Source organism: Rhipicephalus microplus, chromosome 8 (genome assembly GCF_043290135.1).
Source record: "Rhipicephalus microplus isolate Deutch F79 chromosome 8, USDA_Rmic, whole genome shotgun sequence".
Lineage (NCBI taxonomy): Eukaryota > Metazoa > Arthropoda > Arachnida > Ixodida > Ixodidae > Rhipicephalus > Rhipicephalus microplus.
The window spans coordinates 113,085,807-113,105,130 of NC_134707.1; positions in this window are offsets into that span (position 1 = coordinate 113,085,807).

Here is a 19,324-nt window from a genome sequence, read left to right on the forward strand (position 1 = left end):
GAGCCCATAGCAAAAGTCTCGACTTGCTGGTCGCGGTCGTGGCGGTCTTTTTCGAGTGCTTGCTTGTCCGAGGTGAATGATCGGGCCAGCTGACGACACTCTTCAGCGTGGTTCACAATTTCAGAGAGAGGGTTGAACTCTGAGACGTCGGGACGATATGGCAAAATGGTGTCAAGGGTGGAGCATGGCTCACGCCCATATAAAAGAAAGAAAGGCGAGAAGCATGTGGTTGACTGCGTCGCGGTGTTGTACGCATAAGTCACAAATGGAAGAATAACATCCCAGTTCGATTGGTGTAGCGATCAAGCTATGCCTGACCCAGCGGGTCATTCGCCACGCCGGATTAGTGCCAAAAGGACAGTCTCGATGCCAAAAGGACAGTCACGGCTGGACGGAGGAAGCAACAGAGGCCGACTCCACGAGACGGCGCCCACTGATTGACAGCCGCGCCAACTGGGTGGAATGTCGCCAAAGAGGGTTTTGGAGCCGCCGCTCTATCTCCCGCCTGGGCTACGCATCGTTAGCGCGTTAACCGGCAGACGACGACGGCGCTGGTCAAAGGGCTCTCCCCAGAGGAATCCACGAACATGGCACCTCTCGAAAGGGCACGTTAAGATCTCCTCGTGAGAACTGAGCCCGAGGCCGGCCCCAACGGTGTCGAGGCGCCAGTGCGTCTTCCGCTCTCCCCCTCTCTGTTCTACGGCAGCGCTGCGACTAGTGGTAAGGGTGTGTGTGTATGTGCAAGCCTGTGTTGTGCCTCTATGAACAGACATGATGGGCGGTACTTTATTGAGAGGAACTGCCACATCACCATTGGTCCGCATTGTTTTATATAGTGATCCCCAACCTAGGGACCTAGGGAACGGGGGTCAACAAAAAGGGCGTGCAGTGCCTCGCCCAACGCTCTTCTCTTCTCTTGTGTCATCTCGACAACTCACTCTAAAGATGTAAATAAACCCGTTAAGTTTGTAGCGGCGAGAGAAGAGAGACGTGAGACGGCGTCGAAGGCGGCCGACGGGGCCGTGCTGATCTCGCCACTTTATTCCACGCCTGAAGCGGAGCCGCGGTGGCTGTCCACGTCCGACGCGCCAGGTGCGTGAGCTCGTTCTAATCCTCGCTCAGCTCGAGCTAGAATCAGCTGCGCGAGAGGCGCGGCGCGGGGATTGAGAAATGATGATGGTGATTTGGCCCTACAGGGCTCCCCCCCTAGCGCTTTGCGCGATTTGAAGGCATATGAAAAAGAAAGAGAGCGACAAATGCTATATACATGAACGGCAATCCATGAAGTGTTCATTTGGCAAGTCCAGGTTGTCAACGCTTATGGGCCATCAGTAGGCGGTGTGTCTCCGGTGGGCGACTCTGGGAGAAGCGCAAGGGACGAAGAAGGAAGTGCCGGGTCGCTGTGTTCATAGACACGTCCATCCCACAATTACGCGGCGGGACCATTCGAATGCGCACCCGCCGTTTCGGGTAGACGCGGCTGACAGACGTGCCCACAGCTGGAACTGTGCACAGGCGCTGAAGAGCTCGCGCCGGCAATGTGGGCGAAATAGTGTGAAGGATCAGAACGCACCCATGATGACCGAGCACTGAAGTTTCACAGCCACAGCGGGGTCTCGGACAGCGCACAGGGTGCCGAGCATGCTGTCGACGAGGAGCAGCGTCGCGGTAGTGCTGGTGCGGACGTCTCTGTCGATGAAACACCGGCCTCCGCGTAGCACTGCAACCGGCATGCCGGGGCGTCTGGCCGAGTCGACGGATGCGGAAACGCCGTGCATTGCGGCTAGTCATGTGCACGGCAAGTGGTTGGCCCTTGCGTTGGGAAAACCTCGTAGGTGTTTGCGCCGTCTTGAAGGCCAAGGCTGCAACACATGACTGTTTAGCAAGAGGCTTGAAAAAGGGCCTCTCTGTACTATGCCGAACGTGACTATTTCGTTGGCATACTATCAAGGGCGGCAGATATGCAGTTGGACCGCACGTCGTCGCTGTTGTTACCAACGAGCTTGTGTGGCGGACTGCATCCGACGCCAAATGCTCTGGGGAATAGTTGTGAAGCTCAGAAGACGTGAGCTTTGATGGAGGATCGGGTGGCACACCTGAAAGACCATCGGTTCTCCGCACATGAGGGTCGGTGTGCAGGCCTGCATGATCGATGACAACCTCTACAGCATGTGTGGCATATGTAGTCTGCAGTGCCATAGGCGCGCCAGGTACGTCGTCCTCAGCTGCGTCAGTCATAGTCGCGGCCTCTCGGAAGTTTGGCTGTGGTTGACGGCTTATGACTTTCACTTCGGCTGCGGGAGACTGCGGGGCTGAAGATGGTCGCTGCTGGCAGGACGCAGAAAGCGTCAGGGTGGGTGGGGAGGCGCCTTCGGACATCGTCGACGCTGAAGTCTCCGCGACCAAGGGGCGAATAGTGAGCGTGAGGATATCCGTAGTCTTGGCAGACTCCGGGGCATGCTGCGATGAAGCCGTCGTGGAGTCTGACATGTCTGAGAAATCGTGGTCTGTGTAGGCCAGAGAAGACATGCGGGTGGCGAGAGTGCCCGAGGGACAATCGGCCGAGGACTTCGAAAAAATGCACCTCGTGGCGACCCGGTCGTTGCCTACAGGAACGTATTGAAGAAGCTCGTCGGATTTCGTGGCTGACTGGTCGCGAGCAGCACGAATGTTCTGAACCTCGTCGGATGGGCATTCGTACGCGGGACTCGCGTTGATAGTGGCCGGACGAGATGTTGTAGGAGGCGTAGTCGGGGAAGTTAGGTCCCGGTCAGTGAAGACTTTCGGGCCGGAGGGTACCGCACGCTGCGACGCAGACAAAACCTGTGAGTCGTGGGTGAACGGCAGCGGGTGGTAGGTGAGGCCATAGCTGGCAAGCACCGCAGAGCAGAGGTCATCGTAAGGCTGCTGGCTGGAGGTTGAAGTGCCAGAAAGACGACGCAACTCTACCGGAAGGGCGTCTTGAAGAATGGCGTGCATCAGCGGCTGGTCCGTGACGCCATTCAGCGCAAGAACGGCATCGAGCTGCATGAACCATACCTTGGGGTAGGTCGATTGGAACGGCGGCACTGGCGGGCAGAGTTGCGGGAACATGGCAGCGGGCCGTTCGGCGAAGGGCGTGTTCTCCGGGTCACCAATGTAGCGGCGAGAGAAGAGAGACGTGAGACGGCGTCGAAGGCGGCCGACGGGGCCGTGCTGATCTCGCCACTTTATTCCACGCCTGAAGCGGAGCTGCGGTGGCTGTCCACGTCCGACGCGCCAGGTGCGTGAGCTCGTTCTAATCCTCGCGCAGCTCGAGCGAGCATCAGCTGTGCGAGAGGCGCGGCGCGGTGATTGAGAAATGATGATGGTGATGATGGCACTACAAGTTTGCTCAAAGCTCTCTGTCAGCGGCACTCGAGTTCGCACAGCTGAATTCTCCGGCAGCGTTTCATTCTCCGGCAGCGCCTCCTTCTCCGGCAGCGTCTCCGTGCTTGCTCGGGAAACGCTGCACTGTGTTAACGTGGACTCCGAGCCCTGAGCGCGTCCACTCGACGCGGTTGCCCATTGGTTCAACGAACATTCAAACAACAAAAAGTGAGCCTTCGAGCGAGACCGCATAGCAACGCATCGCCAGAGAGGGAGAACGAGCCGAGATTCGAGCCGGGACCGCAGAGCAACGCACCGCAGAGCGAGCCGAGACGCGAGTGGCGTCGGACGTATCCGATCGAGCTCCTGCACCGAGTCCAGTTTCCTTATACATGTAACCACTGCCGATTCACCTGTAACATAGCACAATACAGTTTTTCTTAAAATTTGAACCTTGCCTTGACTACATTCATTCGGACATCGCTGACATGGCGCAGCCGACAGGATGTGAATTGACCGAGCTGCATGCGGAGGAGGAAACGACGCCACGAGAAGTAGCGACGCCACGCCGTGCATCGTCTCGGGACTCCGAAACGACCATCGTCGAAAGTGTGTTCGCGACCCTCGACCACAGCAGGTTGGCCAATGTAACGAAAAAGCAACTCGTCGACGAGCTGAGAGCACGAGGTCTACGGTGCTCCGGACGAAAGGACGAGCTCATCGCAAGAATCATCCGCGACAACATCACTCGCGAAGCCCTAGAGCCGACGGACTCGTCAACGAAGGACCAGGCTGCCTACGACGACGACAGGCAGGCGCACCTGGAGACGCTGTCCGCCGACAACGCGAGGCTTTGCGCTGAATTGAGCAGCCTGCGAGCCCAGCTTAACCTTGCGACCACGAGTGAACGTGAGACATTGCACGAAGCTCATCAGAACGCTTCACTGCCAACGGAACGGGTGACGACTCCAACCCTCGGGCTGCACCATTCCGTCCCTGCTGACACAACGATGTCCTCGCGTTCGACGCGGTCACCGTCACTCAACGACGGCACCAACCAAGACGCGGCACGCCCCGCCGCGCCGACCGTTTCAACGCACGAGGGAGAACCTTCCATGGCCCAGATCCTCGCCGCGCTCGTGAACACACAAGCCCTGCTCGCCAACACGCTGTCGAGAGGTCCACCGACGACGAGCCTGATCGAGATTCACTCCACAAGCGACACGTCATCCTCAATACCCTTGTTCGATGAGACGCCGCAACAAAGTACTCACGAATGGATTACGCAAGTGGAGAGAATCACAGCGCTCGCCCACTGGACGCCGTCGCTGACGTTGGTGACAGCAGCAAGCCGCTTGACGGGATCTGCCAAGGATTGGCACAGCGCCTACGGCTCACAGTATGACACCTGGGAGCAATGGAAGGAAGCGCTCGTTCTCCGATTAAAACGAAAGCTGACAGGAGTTCCTCGAACTGCAGACGAAGCGACGCCTTCAGAGCCACGAGACCATCGTCGAGTAGATGTACTCGAAGAACGCCATTCTGAACAAGGCGCCATACCGTTTAGCAGAGGAAGAACGAATTTCCCTCATTCTCAGCGGCATCGAGGACGACACATGGGCCAACCCACTCGCAGCGCAGCTGTGTGGCACAGTAACCGAACTCATTGACAGAGCGGCTTTGCTCGACGAGAGGCGTCGCACGAACGTGTGTGCCGAGAACGACAAGAAACCGTCATCGTCTACAGCAAGCCGTGGTCAGGGTTCGAACCAGCAGGTGCCAGCCAGCAGCTCTGCCAACTTGCCGAAGGCCAACCCGTGCAGCGATTTCTCGGGAGCTCCACACCCGCGGCCCATCTCTGCTCGTTCGTGCTTCAACTGCGGCGACATTGGTCACCTGTACCGTGATTGCAGAAAGCCGAAAACGCCAGCAACGATCATAGCGGACGAGAAACGAGCGAAGAGGGACAATAGCAGCCACGAAACAGGGACTACGTCACCTAGGCAAGCGAACTGTTTTTTGCATTCGACGGGCGGCACATTACCAATAGTGTCCGGCACTGCTAACAACCGACCCGTCCGCGTGTGCATTGACAGTGGCGCCAACTTATCCATCATGAGTGCCAATGCCTTGACGGACGACATTCCCACGCACGCATGAGTATCGCGCGAGAACATTGAAGTTCTCAACCGCAGCATATGCCCAACTCTCGCTGCAACGATTGATGTGACATTGGGCACCACGAATGTGCGACTCGAAGACGTCGTGGTAATGTAACTGCCCAGCGGCATCGACTTGATTCTGGGATCAGACTGGCGACGAGTCGCGAACGTTGACGTAACGTTTCACACGTCAAACGATGTGACTATCGTTCCAGTCGAGCCCTCCGGAAAATTTTCATCGTCCGAAGTGCCACCCCCGAAACAAGGCACACCACACCGCACCGGGGAAACGCTTATTGCGACGTTCTGCCGGCAATCGGACGAGAGTGTTTCCGAAGACGAAGGGTACGTGCGCCTCAACACGAAATGTCCCGCACCCGACGAAGACTTCACGAGTCTAGACGAAGACGCCACCCGGAAGATAACGAAGGATGCCACTGAGGCAGAGAGGGAACAACTTCGCGCAATTCTGTTAAGGCATCACCAAGCGTTCACTTCCAAAGGCGACACTTTGGGAGTGTGTCCTCATACCGACACAGCATCGAACTCAGAGACAATATACCAGTGTCATCGAGGCCGTACAGGTGCTCACCGGCTGATCGCAAGTTCATCCGAGAACAGGTGAATGACTACCTCTCCAAGGGCATCATAAGGCCGAGCGAAAGCGAGTACGGTGCTCCAACGATAGTCGCCGACCAACCGCACCACCCAACGACTCCACGAAGAATGGTACACGACTATCGCAAGCTCAACGAGAAAACCATCAACCCTTCTTATCCAATGCCCGTCATGGAAGACGTTATTGACGATGTCATACACGACGGATCGGCTTACTTCACTGTGTTGGACGTGAAGACGGCATTTCTGACTATACGAATGAAGCTGGACGACGTACACAAGACCGCATTCGTCACTCCTGACGGAAAGTACGAATACCTTCGAATGACCTTTGGGTTTTGCAAGGCCCCTCAGACCATGCAAAGAGTCATGCGTCGCACGTTCGATGGCTTACCCAGGACAGCTAAGTACATGGACGATGTCGGGCAGGGAGCCACAACAGTGAGGGAGGCTTTGGATTTGCTGAATGAAGCACTCAGGAGAGTCGTGATCAACGGCTTAAAGATGGATCTCCGGAAATGCCAGTTCATTCAAGACAAAGTATCTTTCCTGGGTTACGTGATCTCCGCCGAAGGACGAACACTGGATGAATCCAGAGTTGCCGCCGTCGAGAAGTTCGAGCCGCATCGCAACGCAAAGAAGCTGTACTCCTTCCTGCAGTTCGCTAACCACTACCGAAAGTTCATACCGGAGTTTGCAAAGGTCACGTACAAGCTACGGCGCCTTCTGGCGAAGGACGTTCCTTTCGTATGGACTGACGCTCATGAAGCAACCGTCAACGCCATAAAACACGCCTTGAAGAACCCACCGATTTTGGCGAGCTTCCGCCCAGACTGCCCGACTAACTTTCACGTAGACGCTTCGCAAACCGGGCTGGGTGCGGTGCTTTCTCAAACTCAAGAAGGAAAGGAGCGACTCATAGAGTACGCAAGCAGATCACTAAACGAGCACGATCGTGGTCTACACTCTAATATGCTTTAGTGCATGGCGCTCCACTGGGCGATCACTGAGAAGTTTTCGGTCTACCTGAGAGGAGGCCCTCGTTTTGCAGTGTTCACGGACAACTTCAGCTTGTCATACCTCGTCCAGAAGGGAGCCAGCAACCGCAGATTTGCGAGGTGGACGCTCGACTTAGTAGAAAACACCTTCGACGTCAAGCACAAGCCAGGACGCCAGAACTCCGCTGCTGACGCACTCTCGAGGCAGTCGGAATCTGCAGAGGCTTTCGACCAGGGCGTTTCGACCCCAGACCTCCACTGCTACGCAGTAGTGGTCGGCAAACACAGTCGCCTACGCGAGTTTCAGGAGAGGGATACTGACTGCAAATGATTTTGGGAGGAGGCCAAGCACAAATCTTCAGACTACGAGATCGAAAACGACATACTAGTGAAGAAATTTCTCGAGGGAGGACGGGTCCGTCGGAGGGTGATCATTCCCGCTGCTCTCCGAAGCAGTGTGATGATCGTTTTCCACGACAACAACGGCCACCTAGGCGTCGAGAAGGCAAGAGACCTGATCCAGCAAAAGTACTGGTGGCCATCGATGAGAAAGGACATACGCGAGTATGTTGACTCCTGCCACACGTGCCAGACTATCAACGCCCGCACGACACGGAATGAAGGTTGCCTCATCCCACGCGATATTCCTACTGAGCCAAATGCGGTGATATCCCTGGATCACATGGGTCCGCTAAACGAGAAGGGAGACCACATCCTCGTGTGTATCGACCACGCCACGAGATACATGAACGCCATGACCGTACCGAGCACTTCGTCGACGCACTACCTTGACTTAATGACAAACCGGTGGATTCCGCGATTTGGAGTTCCCAGCGTCATTATTACGGACCAAGCCAAGGGATTCGTGAACAAGAAAACCAACCAATTCCATCGCAGACTGGGAATTGCTCATCAGAACTCCCCACCGTACTGGCCACAATCAAACGGACTGATCGAGCGAATGGCAGGAACATTGAAACTGGTGCTACGCAAAATGCTAAACAAAAGGACAAATGGCAGAAGGAACTACCCCGAGCAACGCTAGCAATCAACGCCACGAAGCATCATCACAGTGGCCACAGCCCATTTCGACTCATGCACGGCTACGACCCAAAACTGCCAGGAGAGCTCAACCTCGCCTCTGTCGAGGGAGACATCGACGAGTCTCATAGACTACACGACTTGGCAAGAGGACGTGAGGAGACAAGACAGAGGCTACTGCAGAGTCAGCGCAAAACAACGGTCCGATACGACAAGAAGCAGCGAACTCCGAGGTTCATAACGGCGGACCTCGTTCTGCTTGAGTTGAGCGCTCGAGGCACATTAGACCCTCGCTATGAAGGTTCGTTCGAGATAACGGCGCTCGTCGGAGGAAACAGGGCCGATATACAAAGAGTACCCCACACACCGGGCATGATCAACCAAAAACCGTCAACGTGGAGCAGCTTCGTAGATATAAGGAGCCGCTCCTAGAAGTTACGGAACCATCGCCATCTAACGACACGCACGCCTGAGGACAGGCGCAAATTTCGGGAGGGCCGTGTCAGCGGCACTAGAGTTCGCACAGCTGAATTCTCCGGCAGCGTTTCATTCTCCGGCAGCGCCTCCTTATCCGGCAGCGTCTCCGTGCTTGATCGGGAAACGCTGCACTGCGTTAACGTGGACTCCGAGCTCTGAGCGCGTCCACTCGACGCGGTTGCCCATTGGTTCAACGAACATTCAAAAACCAAAGGTGAGCCTTCGAGCGAGACCGCATAGCAACGCATCGCCAGAGAGGGAGAACGAGCCGAGATTCGAGCCGGGACCGCAGAGCAACGCACCGCAGAGCGAGCCGAGACACGAGTGGCGTTGGACGTATCCGATGGAGCTCCTGCACCGAGTCCAGTTTCCTATACATGTAACCACTGCCGATTCACCTGTAACATAGCACAATACAGTTTTTCTTAAAATTTGAACCTTGCTTTGACTACATTCATTCGGACATCGCTGACACTCTCCCCTTGTGCTTGGCTCGACGGAGCGACGGCGATCGGCCCCGCTACCCGCAGACTGCTGTCGACGCGACGCGCAACAACTGGTGGCAGCGGTGGGTTTGACATCAGCAGCGACCTTCCTTTGAACCTTAACAACTGGTGGCAGCGGTGGTATCCGCAACAACTGGATGGCAAGCGGTTGGATGTGAGCCTGGAGGACGGAGAATGAACAACACACCGAGATCATGGAGACTGGCAGCTGTGGACTGGTGAGTGCTGGCTTTGGTTTTTTGGTTGCCAGGCTGATAAGATAGAAGTGCAATCTTTTCGCTGGTAGAGGCTACCACAGAAGCAGTTGTTTACGGAACTTCTGGGTAGAGAGTGAGCTGCACCACACTAGTTCTCTGTCTTGGATTGGAAGCGTTTGTTGAAGAATCAGCTACTGATTCTGGGGGAGGAGCTGGGAGCAGAAGTAGATGCGGGGATGAAGAAACACGCAATTGTTAGCGCTATCGATGGCTTGAATCTGAGCAGTGTAGATATTAAAGAAACGTGGAGCGAGATTCAAAAGCAACAGGAACAGGAGCGCGAGAAAAAAAAATTGCTCGCAGCTTCCCTCGGGGGATTACTGAGGAGGATGCGGAGCATATAATTGGTTAACGGGGTGTTAAAGTGCGACTTACTTGGGTCGATGGCTAAATTGGTTAACGTGGTTGTGAAATGGGGTGTTAAATTGCGACTTACTTGGGTCGCTGGCTAAATTGGTTAACGTGGTTGTAGGAGGGGTGTTAAATGAGTGAACACGTACGACGCGTATGCGAAAGGGCGGTGTTTATTTATTGCGACGAACTTTGAGCACGATGGCTTTTAGATGCCACTTTGGCCGGCGCTGGTCGAAGGGACGTCGATCATTGCGACCTCGGACGTCGACGCGCCGTACAAACCAACCGACGAGCGGCAACTGAGCGAGCGAGCACCGACCTTGAGTATATATACAGCGCGACGGCGCATGCACTGTCAGCTTTCGAATGTTCGAGAAGGGGGAGAAGCGCAACGGCTCATGCGCGCGCGTCAGCTGCCGATGTTCTCGAAGCGCGACGGCGCATGCGCGCGCGTCAGCTGCCGATGTTCTCGAAGCGTGACGGCGCATGCGCGCTACATTATACAGTTAGCAAATGTTCGTGAAGAGGAGAAGCGCACGCGGTGTGTAGAGGAGGAAGGGTGCACAGATGGTGGAGGAGTGAAGCGCGCGCGGTGTGTAGAGGAGGAAGGGATGCACAGATGGTGGAAGAAGGAGGAGGAAGCTTGCGGACGGCGCCGCACTACAAGCCTCGAGTATTAGATGCTCCGCATCTAAAAGCGTGAGTGCGAAAGAGAGGAGCGTCGCTTAGAATGCGAGCATGAAACAAAAAGACAGCAGTCTGAGAGAGAGAAACACCGCTTAGAAAGCGAGCGTGAAATAGAAAGACTGGAGCACGAGATTGCGATCCGCAAACGAGAACTCGAGTTGAGAAATAGGTCAGGCAGTAGTCCCCAGCAAGTGGTACCTTATCGCAACTTGAAGGCCGAGTTCTGGATGTCTAGGTACATGCAACCATATACAGATTCAGGGGATATTGGCTTGTACTTTAGGATATTTGAGCGGAAGTGCGAGGAACTGTCATTTGAGCGAGACACATGGTGTCAAAAGCTACTCACGGTTCTGCCTTGCGAGGCAGATGAAGCTGTTGCGCGACTCAGAAAGCAGGACGTGAACAACTACGAGGTAGTTAAGGCAGAGATGTTCCGGATATTCGGAACTTCCGTCAGCATAAAAATAGAGCAGCTCAGACAAGAGTCTGAAAGAAAGTGCGAAGCTGAAAGACGGGAGTCTGAAAGCGAGGCGCGTCAGGAAGCGCAAGAACTTGAGATCGCGCTAGAAAATGTCCCGCATATTCTCGAATGCATCAATGTAGAGCATGTAGAGAACGAGGTCTTGGCCGGTCTCGAGGTAGAGACAGTATCGAAAGACGGTCCTCGCGAGGATGAGGTGTGTGCCAGCAGCCCTAGTGGGCTCAGTAAGGAGCTGAAAACCATCCTCATGCCTCGAGAGGACGTCTCGAGATCGTCACATGCAGATAGGGTTAGCACAGTGGCTAATCAAAGAGAGAACGCGATGCTTCAGGAGTGCAGCGATGCCATCGGAGAGGGCCCAGTTAATGGTTTCATCAGCGTTGACAAAGATAATTTGGCCCGACAGTCCGTCGTGACACAGAGTTCGAAAAGCGTTAGCGGGAGGCAAGACCTAGCACCAGCTCCAACGAGCTTCCCAACTCCTGAGGTCACGACGCGACATAATGATGGCATCGAGAGAAAAGAGGCAAGCAAACATCGCCGAAAAAGAAAGAAGCGGAAGCGTTCGGCACCGCCTAAGCCGAGGGCAGGTCCCACTCTGTCCCGAGAAAGACGAAACCCTACTGAAACGTTCCGTAAGATGCGGAGACCTCACATACGGAATTATTGGAATATGGAAGACGTATGATGCGGACTCCACATAAGACGTATGATGCGGGCTCCGCATAAGACGTATGATGCGGACTCCGCATCTTATGGAAAGACGTATCATGCGGAAATTACTGAAATGTGTGCATGTTACGTCTGAATCTAGTGCAAAGCAATATAATGTGTAAATTGAATAGACGTCCACATCTTGAGTACATGCAATACTGTGTACAAATCACAATATTTCTTAAATGTGCACGATGAGGGATTGAATCATCGGCATCTTACTAATTGTTGTGATGCAGAAGCAAAATTACCTTTTAAATAAAATACATTACAAAACTACTAAATTAACATGCTAGCGATCATAAATGGTGGTTACATTACAACACATTAATGCAGTGTTCTATGCAAGACTTAAAGAACTTATAAAGTTATTATTATCAATAGAGAAGCATTATTATACACATCAGCCCTGCTACAATCAATATGTTTTTTTATTTGTCTGTATGCTCCAGCTGTGAATAGTGACATTGCAGTTTGATCGTACACAAATGAGGTGACTGCACCGCAATTTCACGAGCTCCACCTAAGCCACAGGATGGTGGTACAATGTAACAGCAATTTTAGAACGAAATGTTTAAACATAAATAATAATCATAGCACTGTGAAAGTGTGGCGCTGTGTTTATCTCATGAATGCCTTGTGGAGATCGGCGAAATGCTGCTTGAGGCTCCGGCACCACTGTAAATTTCGAAGGTCACTGCGATAGAACTTATGTGTCCTTCATAGGCACCTGGAAATGAAAATAATTGGCACAAATAATGTCAGAGACACATGTTAGCACAATAGTTTACATGCACAAGAAATATAACACACAGAATGAAACTGAAAATTTAAGGCACACAATCCTTCATGTTATGCATATGTGAATAATAGAAGGAATGAGTGTATAAATTAGTTCTGCCACATCAAAAAAACAGCATGCTTATCACAGTGAAAATAACTAGGTTGTCATGATTTTCAATGGTAGAGATAATCGATTATTATGTCCTCATGAAATTATGATTTAAACACTTCCTGCACAGTAACACTTTAGGAACTGCAAGTGAAAGCTCTCAGTGTTCATTTATTAGTGTGTGCATGTACATCTGCTGCCTTTATACTATACAGTTTGTGCACAAAATTGGCATCTTGAACAATTTTGAGAGTTAAACCTAAGCAACTTATGAAGGTTAAAATCACCATGAAAGCAAGCAGGACCAGGCAGGTGCCATTAAAAATCTGTGCAAGCCAGATAACTATAACCGAACTGCACACATATAGGGGAGCAAGAGTAACAGTAATTCGGCTGCTGACCCGCATGTCGCGGTATCAAACCCCGGCTCCATTTCCGATGGAGGCAGAAATGCTGTAGGCACGTGTGCTCAGATTTGGGTGCACGTTAAAGAACCCCAAGTGGTCGAAGTTTTCAGTACCCTCTACTACGGCGTCTCTCATAATCATATAGTGGTTTTCGGACGTGAAACCCCACATATAAATCAAGAATAACAGAAATAAACTGCCAACAGAAAAGTTCGTTGCATGTGCTATCTGTAAGTGCTTACACCTTACTACATACAGCATGCTCATTCCATTTTAAATACCGATATTGAAAATAACTGCTCTATTAGGAATGTAAAAGGTAAGGTAGAACTGAACGACTCTACAAAAAGTGACCCTATTATGACATCACGTTTTCTTATAACAAAATTGACTAAGACTCTCAAATATCATTATGCAAGGAAAAAATCTTCAAAAGAACAATCAAGTTTGAAGTCATAATTATTTATATGTTTCCTATGACTATAACCAAGAAATCGACCTCAACATGGCTAATGTTAGTTTTTAAGGCCTATGTTCACTAGACAATGAACTATACCACAAAAAGCACAGCGTTCAGGCAAAGCACCACACAAAAAAAGAAAGCAGTCCTTTTTGTTATTACCTACAATGCCTTTAAAATGGTATTTTTACCTCTACTTTCCGCTTTTTATCTAAGTAACTGGTGTGAAACAAGTTAGCTGAAAATGCACTGTGCCTCCAAAACCTGTTGGTTGAATCTGAATTTAAAAAAAATGGTGAAGAATGCACTAAATTAGGCTCCACAAGCCTTGGAACAGTGAGACTACATGACTCTTAGGACTACTTTAGTTACTTGTGTTTTGTTTCTGGGCCTAAGCATAAACACAAGGGCTTAACTGAATTGCTGCTAACAAACAAATGCTTTCGAAATTGCCCGAGCGTCAAAGGATGCTCAGCCATTTGTTGTTTTTTGCACTGGGCTATTCTACACCAAACATACAAACCATACTGCCTGGCGACCATCACAGATGTATAGTTTAAAAATGATGGTAATTTACTCTTCTGAAAATAGTTATTTGCAGAAATGTTTTGAAGAGAAAAGAGTAGTGGTCACGTGGGTACCTTCAGAATTTCGCAGAATGTCGTGCGGGTGTTATTTGTGAGAAAAATTTCAAAGTACCACTTTTTCTTGCCACATCAAATTTGATCTACATATTAAGTAAAGATGCTTCTTAAAGTATTTGAAGTCAAGTAACATTAGTGCAATTTTTCTGCTACATAGGCTTTGAAAAATTCCGCCAAACTGTTTATCGTTTGCATTTCTTGTATGGCTTTACTGCATTTTGTATGAATATTTGAGCCACAAATACTCACTGCACAGAAGTTATATTTTACGAAAAAAAATAATGTTAGGTCCAGATCACAAATATTACTATATAATCGTTTTTGTTCACATTGAATTGCAATTTGAGCTGTGTGTTTGTCTAATTGAAAATTACTTTTATATGTAAGTTGAAAGCAAATAAACAGTTCTTGTTACATGGCAAGTGTTCTCATTACAAATTTTGTTTAAATGAGGAAAATGATTTTTGAAGTCTCCTATTGAGGGCCATGGGGAACTTCGGAACGGAAGCTGTCGTACATCAAATGCAGAAAACAGCCATCATACGAAAACTTCAAAAATTCATTTCTACTTTAAGACAAAGTGTAATCATATAACTTGCCATATAAAGAGAACTGTTTCCTTGCTTTTGATGTGGCGAAAAAATTGCACTAATATTACTGAGCTTCATGCACTACACACAAGCACCTTTACTTAATACCAAGACCGAATTTGGTGTAGAAGAGGCAGTATTTTTGAAACACTTTACTTTTTACAAACAACACCCAGACCACATCCTGGGAAGTCCAGAAGGCACCAACGTGGTCTAATATTTTGTTCTCTGCGATATACTTTAGCATTTTGCTGTTTTCAGAAAAATACAGTAAACGAGCACAATATTTTTTTTTCAAAACACATTTAGGACGGTTGGCAAAATGGCTGGGATGTTTGATGCGTAATTGCCTCACTGCCAGCATTTATTCTTCCGAAGTTCAAGCTATCACCTCTCTGTTACTGCCTCCCTCACATACAATGCCTGCATAGGAAAGAAAAAGAAATGCAGGTCCGACAAAGTTCACAAGGCAAGATATTTTCATGTTGGATAAATACATTACCATAAACAGCAGCAAAATAACATTCATTTTGAGTAGTCCAAGACACAAGCTATATACCAGCATACTAAGAGCCAAGCACAAACTTTTCAATTGAACATGTGTGGTGATAGACAGGAAGCACTTATTGCAAGACTGATCAGTCTGTAATTAACTAAATGAAGTACAATGCACTGTTCAATCCAACACCACATAGGCATCTTTGCTATAGCAAAGCCATGTGTCATTGATTCATGCACTAGATGGGACAATGCAAATGTAACAAAAAAGGTGAAAAAATAAAACTAGGGAAAAAAAGAAGAAAAGGGGGGATGCAAAGTAGGGGCAGTGTAGCACTCCTTTTACTTTGCATTCCCCTTTTCTTTCTTCTTTTTTCTTCTTTTCTATCATTTATCTTTTTTTTTGCTTCCCTTACCCCCAACCTCCAACAGGAGAACACTTTGTATCAGCGCAACCTAACTTGAAAAGAAGCAAGGGCTGCACTCTTCTGCGTTATAGGTTTTTTTTTTAAGACAAACATTTTCAACAGGCACACACGCCTATACCAATGGATGATGTCATTAGTGACCCCATTTAAACTAACACGCCAAGGATGACAAGGTGACTTCTAAAAATAGGTCCTCCTATCGCAACATCGGCCAGCCTGTCTCAAGCACTTCTACTGTTCACCCTGATTACCCCACTAGATGTTTCCATCTGTCGACTCACATCTTCATCTTGGATAACACTAAGACGAGCTTACATTGATGAATACGCACGAAAGTTTAGTGATGTATCATGTATCAGATTAAGCAACTCTGTTAAAAAATTATTGATAGCTTGCTTCCAGGCTTTTTATACTGTAGCCTGAAACTTTGTAATGTCTTCTATGCACATGAACCAGATTGACAACGTAATGCACAACATGCTTAAGAATACTGCGAGGAACAAGATAACGACAAAACGACCAGCCACCCAAAATTTTCGCTGTACATGTTTATAAAATGTTCATGTACCCCAAACGAGGTGCTTATGATACAAGCCGAAAAAACCTACAAGTAGGGCCTTGGAGTCTTCTGGAAGTAGACGTGTTGCATTTTTTCTGTAGAGGGCTTTACACCCATAAGTGAGGAACAAAACTCCTGTATAATGAAGAATGTTGGCAGCTATCAGTTATAGAAAAACCTAATGCAGCTAATCTTCCCTGACACATCTGTACATTTAGAGAAGTGAGGTAGCTTCTGTGATTCTGGCAGTAACTCCAACAGGACCAGTGCGAAAATTGGCACTACTTGGCTAGACAAATGTCCAAACATGCCTGCCCGACTCCCTCTAGCCATCCTGGCTGAATCTGACACATGATTTCTTAACTGCTGGCTGGACAAAAACAAAACCACTGAAGCACTCACAATGCACAGCGTGAAGTTCCTCTGGAGTGGTCAACTTAGTCTTCTGCGATGAAAGAGCAGCACAGTGTACTGATAAGGCACTCCTTGCAATGGTTTTCAATGCCACACAGTGACCTTGCTGTTCCTGTCGAAGAGAGCTTCGGGAGCTTGGAGGGTGCTTGCTCTTTTCTGGGGGCTGCTGCCGCTCCTCGTTTTCTGCTCAAGGTCAACCTGCATAAAGTTGTAGACGAGGCTTTAAGATTTGTATATAATGATATACAAATTTTCGCTGAACACACATTTCCTCGTGGCACACTGAGGAATTTCTTATAAAACTTAAGGCCTCGCATAAGCAAACCTTTACAATCGATCCAAAGATGCACTCGACTCTAAAGAAGCAAGTTTGTTATGTAGTGTATATAAAGAAAGGTCATTCAGCACAACCACAACTACAGTTGCACACGAAAACGACATTTTACACGATCCTGTTTATTTACATGGTCCACTTTATTTTATTTACACGGTCCATTTTACACGGTCCTATTTTACACGATCTGGTCTGCATGAGCTCTTGAACCGGGCACCATATAGGTTGAAAGACACACACAGACTTTGAGACAAACCTAGTTTCCCGTGGAGCATCCTCTTGCACTATAACAACACATCTCAATCTAGTTAGTTGGTCAGAACGAGGTGAAAACAGCTCGCACTTGAAAAGCAAGGGCAGAAGGAATGACGCCTGCACCCTGTGCTTTCTGTACATTCTCGTTGAGGGTGCAGTTTTCACCTCATCCTTATGCAATTTCGCATTTATAACATTCTTCACTGTATAATCTTTGTGGCGTTAAAGTGTGTGACACCGTCATGTGTATCCCATGTAATTTATAAAAATAGAATACAAGATAGCTTGATTCAAAAATAACAAAGTGCATCCAGCGCCATGTCCTGTAGCCATTCTTTAGGCAAGTGGCAGAATGATTTATTCTTCAAAGCATATCTTACTTGTAACCACTACAAGAGCTAACTCGTACACTGGCACATTCTGTTTGCCTCTTCAGATTATAAGGTACCTTTTTTACACCAGAAAATCTTCAAGAAGAATAGAAGTGTTGTAATTGTGAAGAAAGAAAAGTAGAAGGAAAAAAAGATATTGATTGATTTGTGGGGTTTAACGTCCCAAAACCACCATATGATTATGAGAGACGCCGTAGTGGAGGGCTCCGGAAATTTCGAACACCTGGGATTCTTTAACGTGCACCCAAATCTGAGTACACAGGCCTACAACATTTCCGCCTCCATCGGAAATGCAGCCGCCACAGCCGGGATTCGAACCCACGACGTGCGGGTCAGCAGCCGAGTACCTTAGCCACTAGACCATCGTGGCGGCGCAGGAAAAAAAAAGATAACCTGCCCTGTACAGGGACCGAGCCTGCGAACTTCGAATAACATGTCCGATGCTCTATCAACTGAGCTACCATGGCGGCTATCCCTCTTTCATTTTGTACGGTATATATGTGCATTTATACATGGAAGAGTCAGTCAGCACTGCCTGTTACCATTATGGCGAGTGTGGGACACCTTTTTTTTGCCTACTGGCAATTACATTACGATTGCAATTACGTTACGATTACTTCAAATATCCCTATACTTCTTTGGCAGCATTATGCATCTGTCCGTTCTCAGAAAATCTGCTAGTCACAGGAGGAGGCAATAGTTCGCCCTCCCACCTAAATGCATGTACTTGAATACATGCACAACTGATCAAAAAAAAAAGTCACACACCGCTAAGATTACTGAGATTGACTGTTTCAGATTCATGAGTAAAGGAAAGAACTATAAATTTAAGGGTTTGTTGTCTTTGTTGAACACATTATAATGAGAGCTAGCAGACAATGATGCCAAACAAACAATAGGTGATGTTATCAAAAATAACTTTAACAAAATTGTGAAAAGAAAAGTGAACGAAAACGTAACTTGGCGGCAAGTTACTAATGGGTTGACATTTTTTGACAATTGAATTGACATTACTTTTTATAACATCCCTATATTTTCCTGAGTAATGTTGTTGGGTAATTCTCATTATTAGAGTGGTGAGTAGGCTGACAAAGAAAGTATATGGCATTGATACTTCTTTTGAACACCAAAAAGTTTGAGGAACTTAAAAGAGTTGAAGCTACTTTGAGTAGACCCGAATATTTAGTTGGAGCGAAAAAAAAACGTACACACATTTTTACCAGGCTTTTTAACCTATTTTGAGACATAAATGTGTATGCTGCCAGTAATGTTAAGTACCATTACTTTTGTCACACTATGCACTGTAGCAGGTGTAGTTAGAGTGGTGATAGTGGAGGATAAATCAAGCACGCCACCAACTGCGTTCACATCAATGGTCACGTATTTTAAAAATAAACCTGCTGCATAGTAAAAAAAAAATTTAGAGCATTTATGATTTTATGCAGATCAAGTTAAACCGACTGGGTAAGCAAACCATTTGCATAAAATCAAAAGGCATAAAGTGATTCATGTATTATAACTATGTGAACAATTTCAGCAATGCAGGGCAAAGTGACAACAGTTCAATTAAAAACCCCTCCCATTATAACATGCATGAAAAGCACCACACCAGAATATTTTATAGTGCATGTAATATCGAGACTACTAGACTGTCTATTGACCTTTTAGAAGAAGGGTATCTCTTTCACATTCAAGGGGCAACCACTTAGCCTTTTCCTGAGCTTTTCTGTGAATATTTCCTGAATTTCAGATATCATTAGGATTGATTTAGAGTAAACAGATTTTGCTTACGCATTGAAACCTAG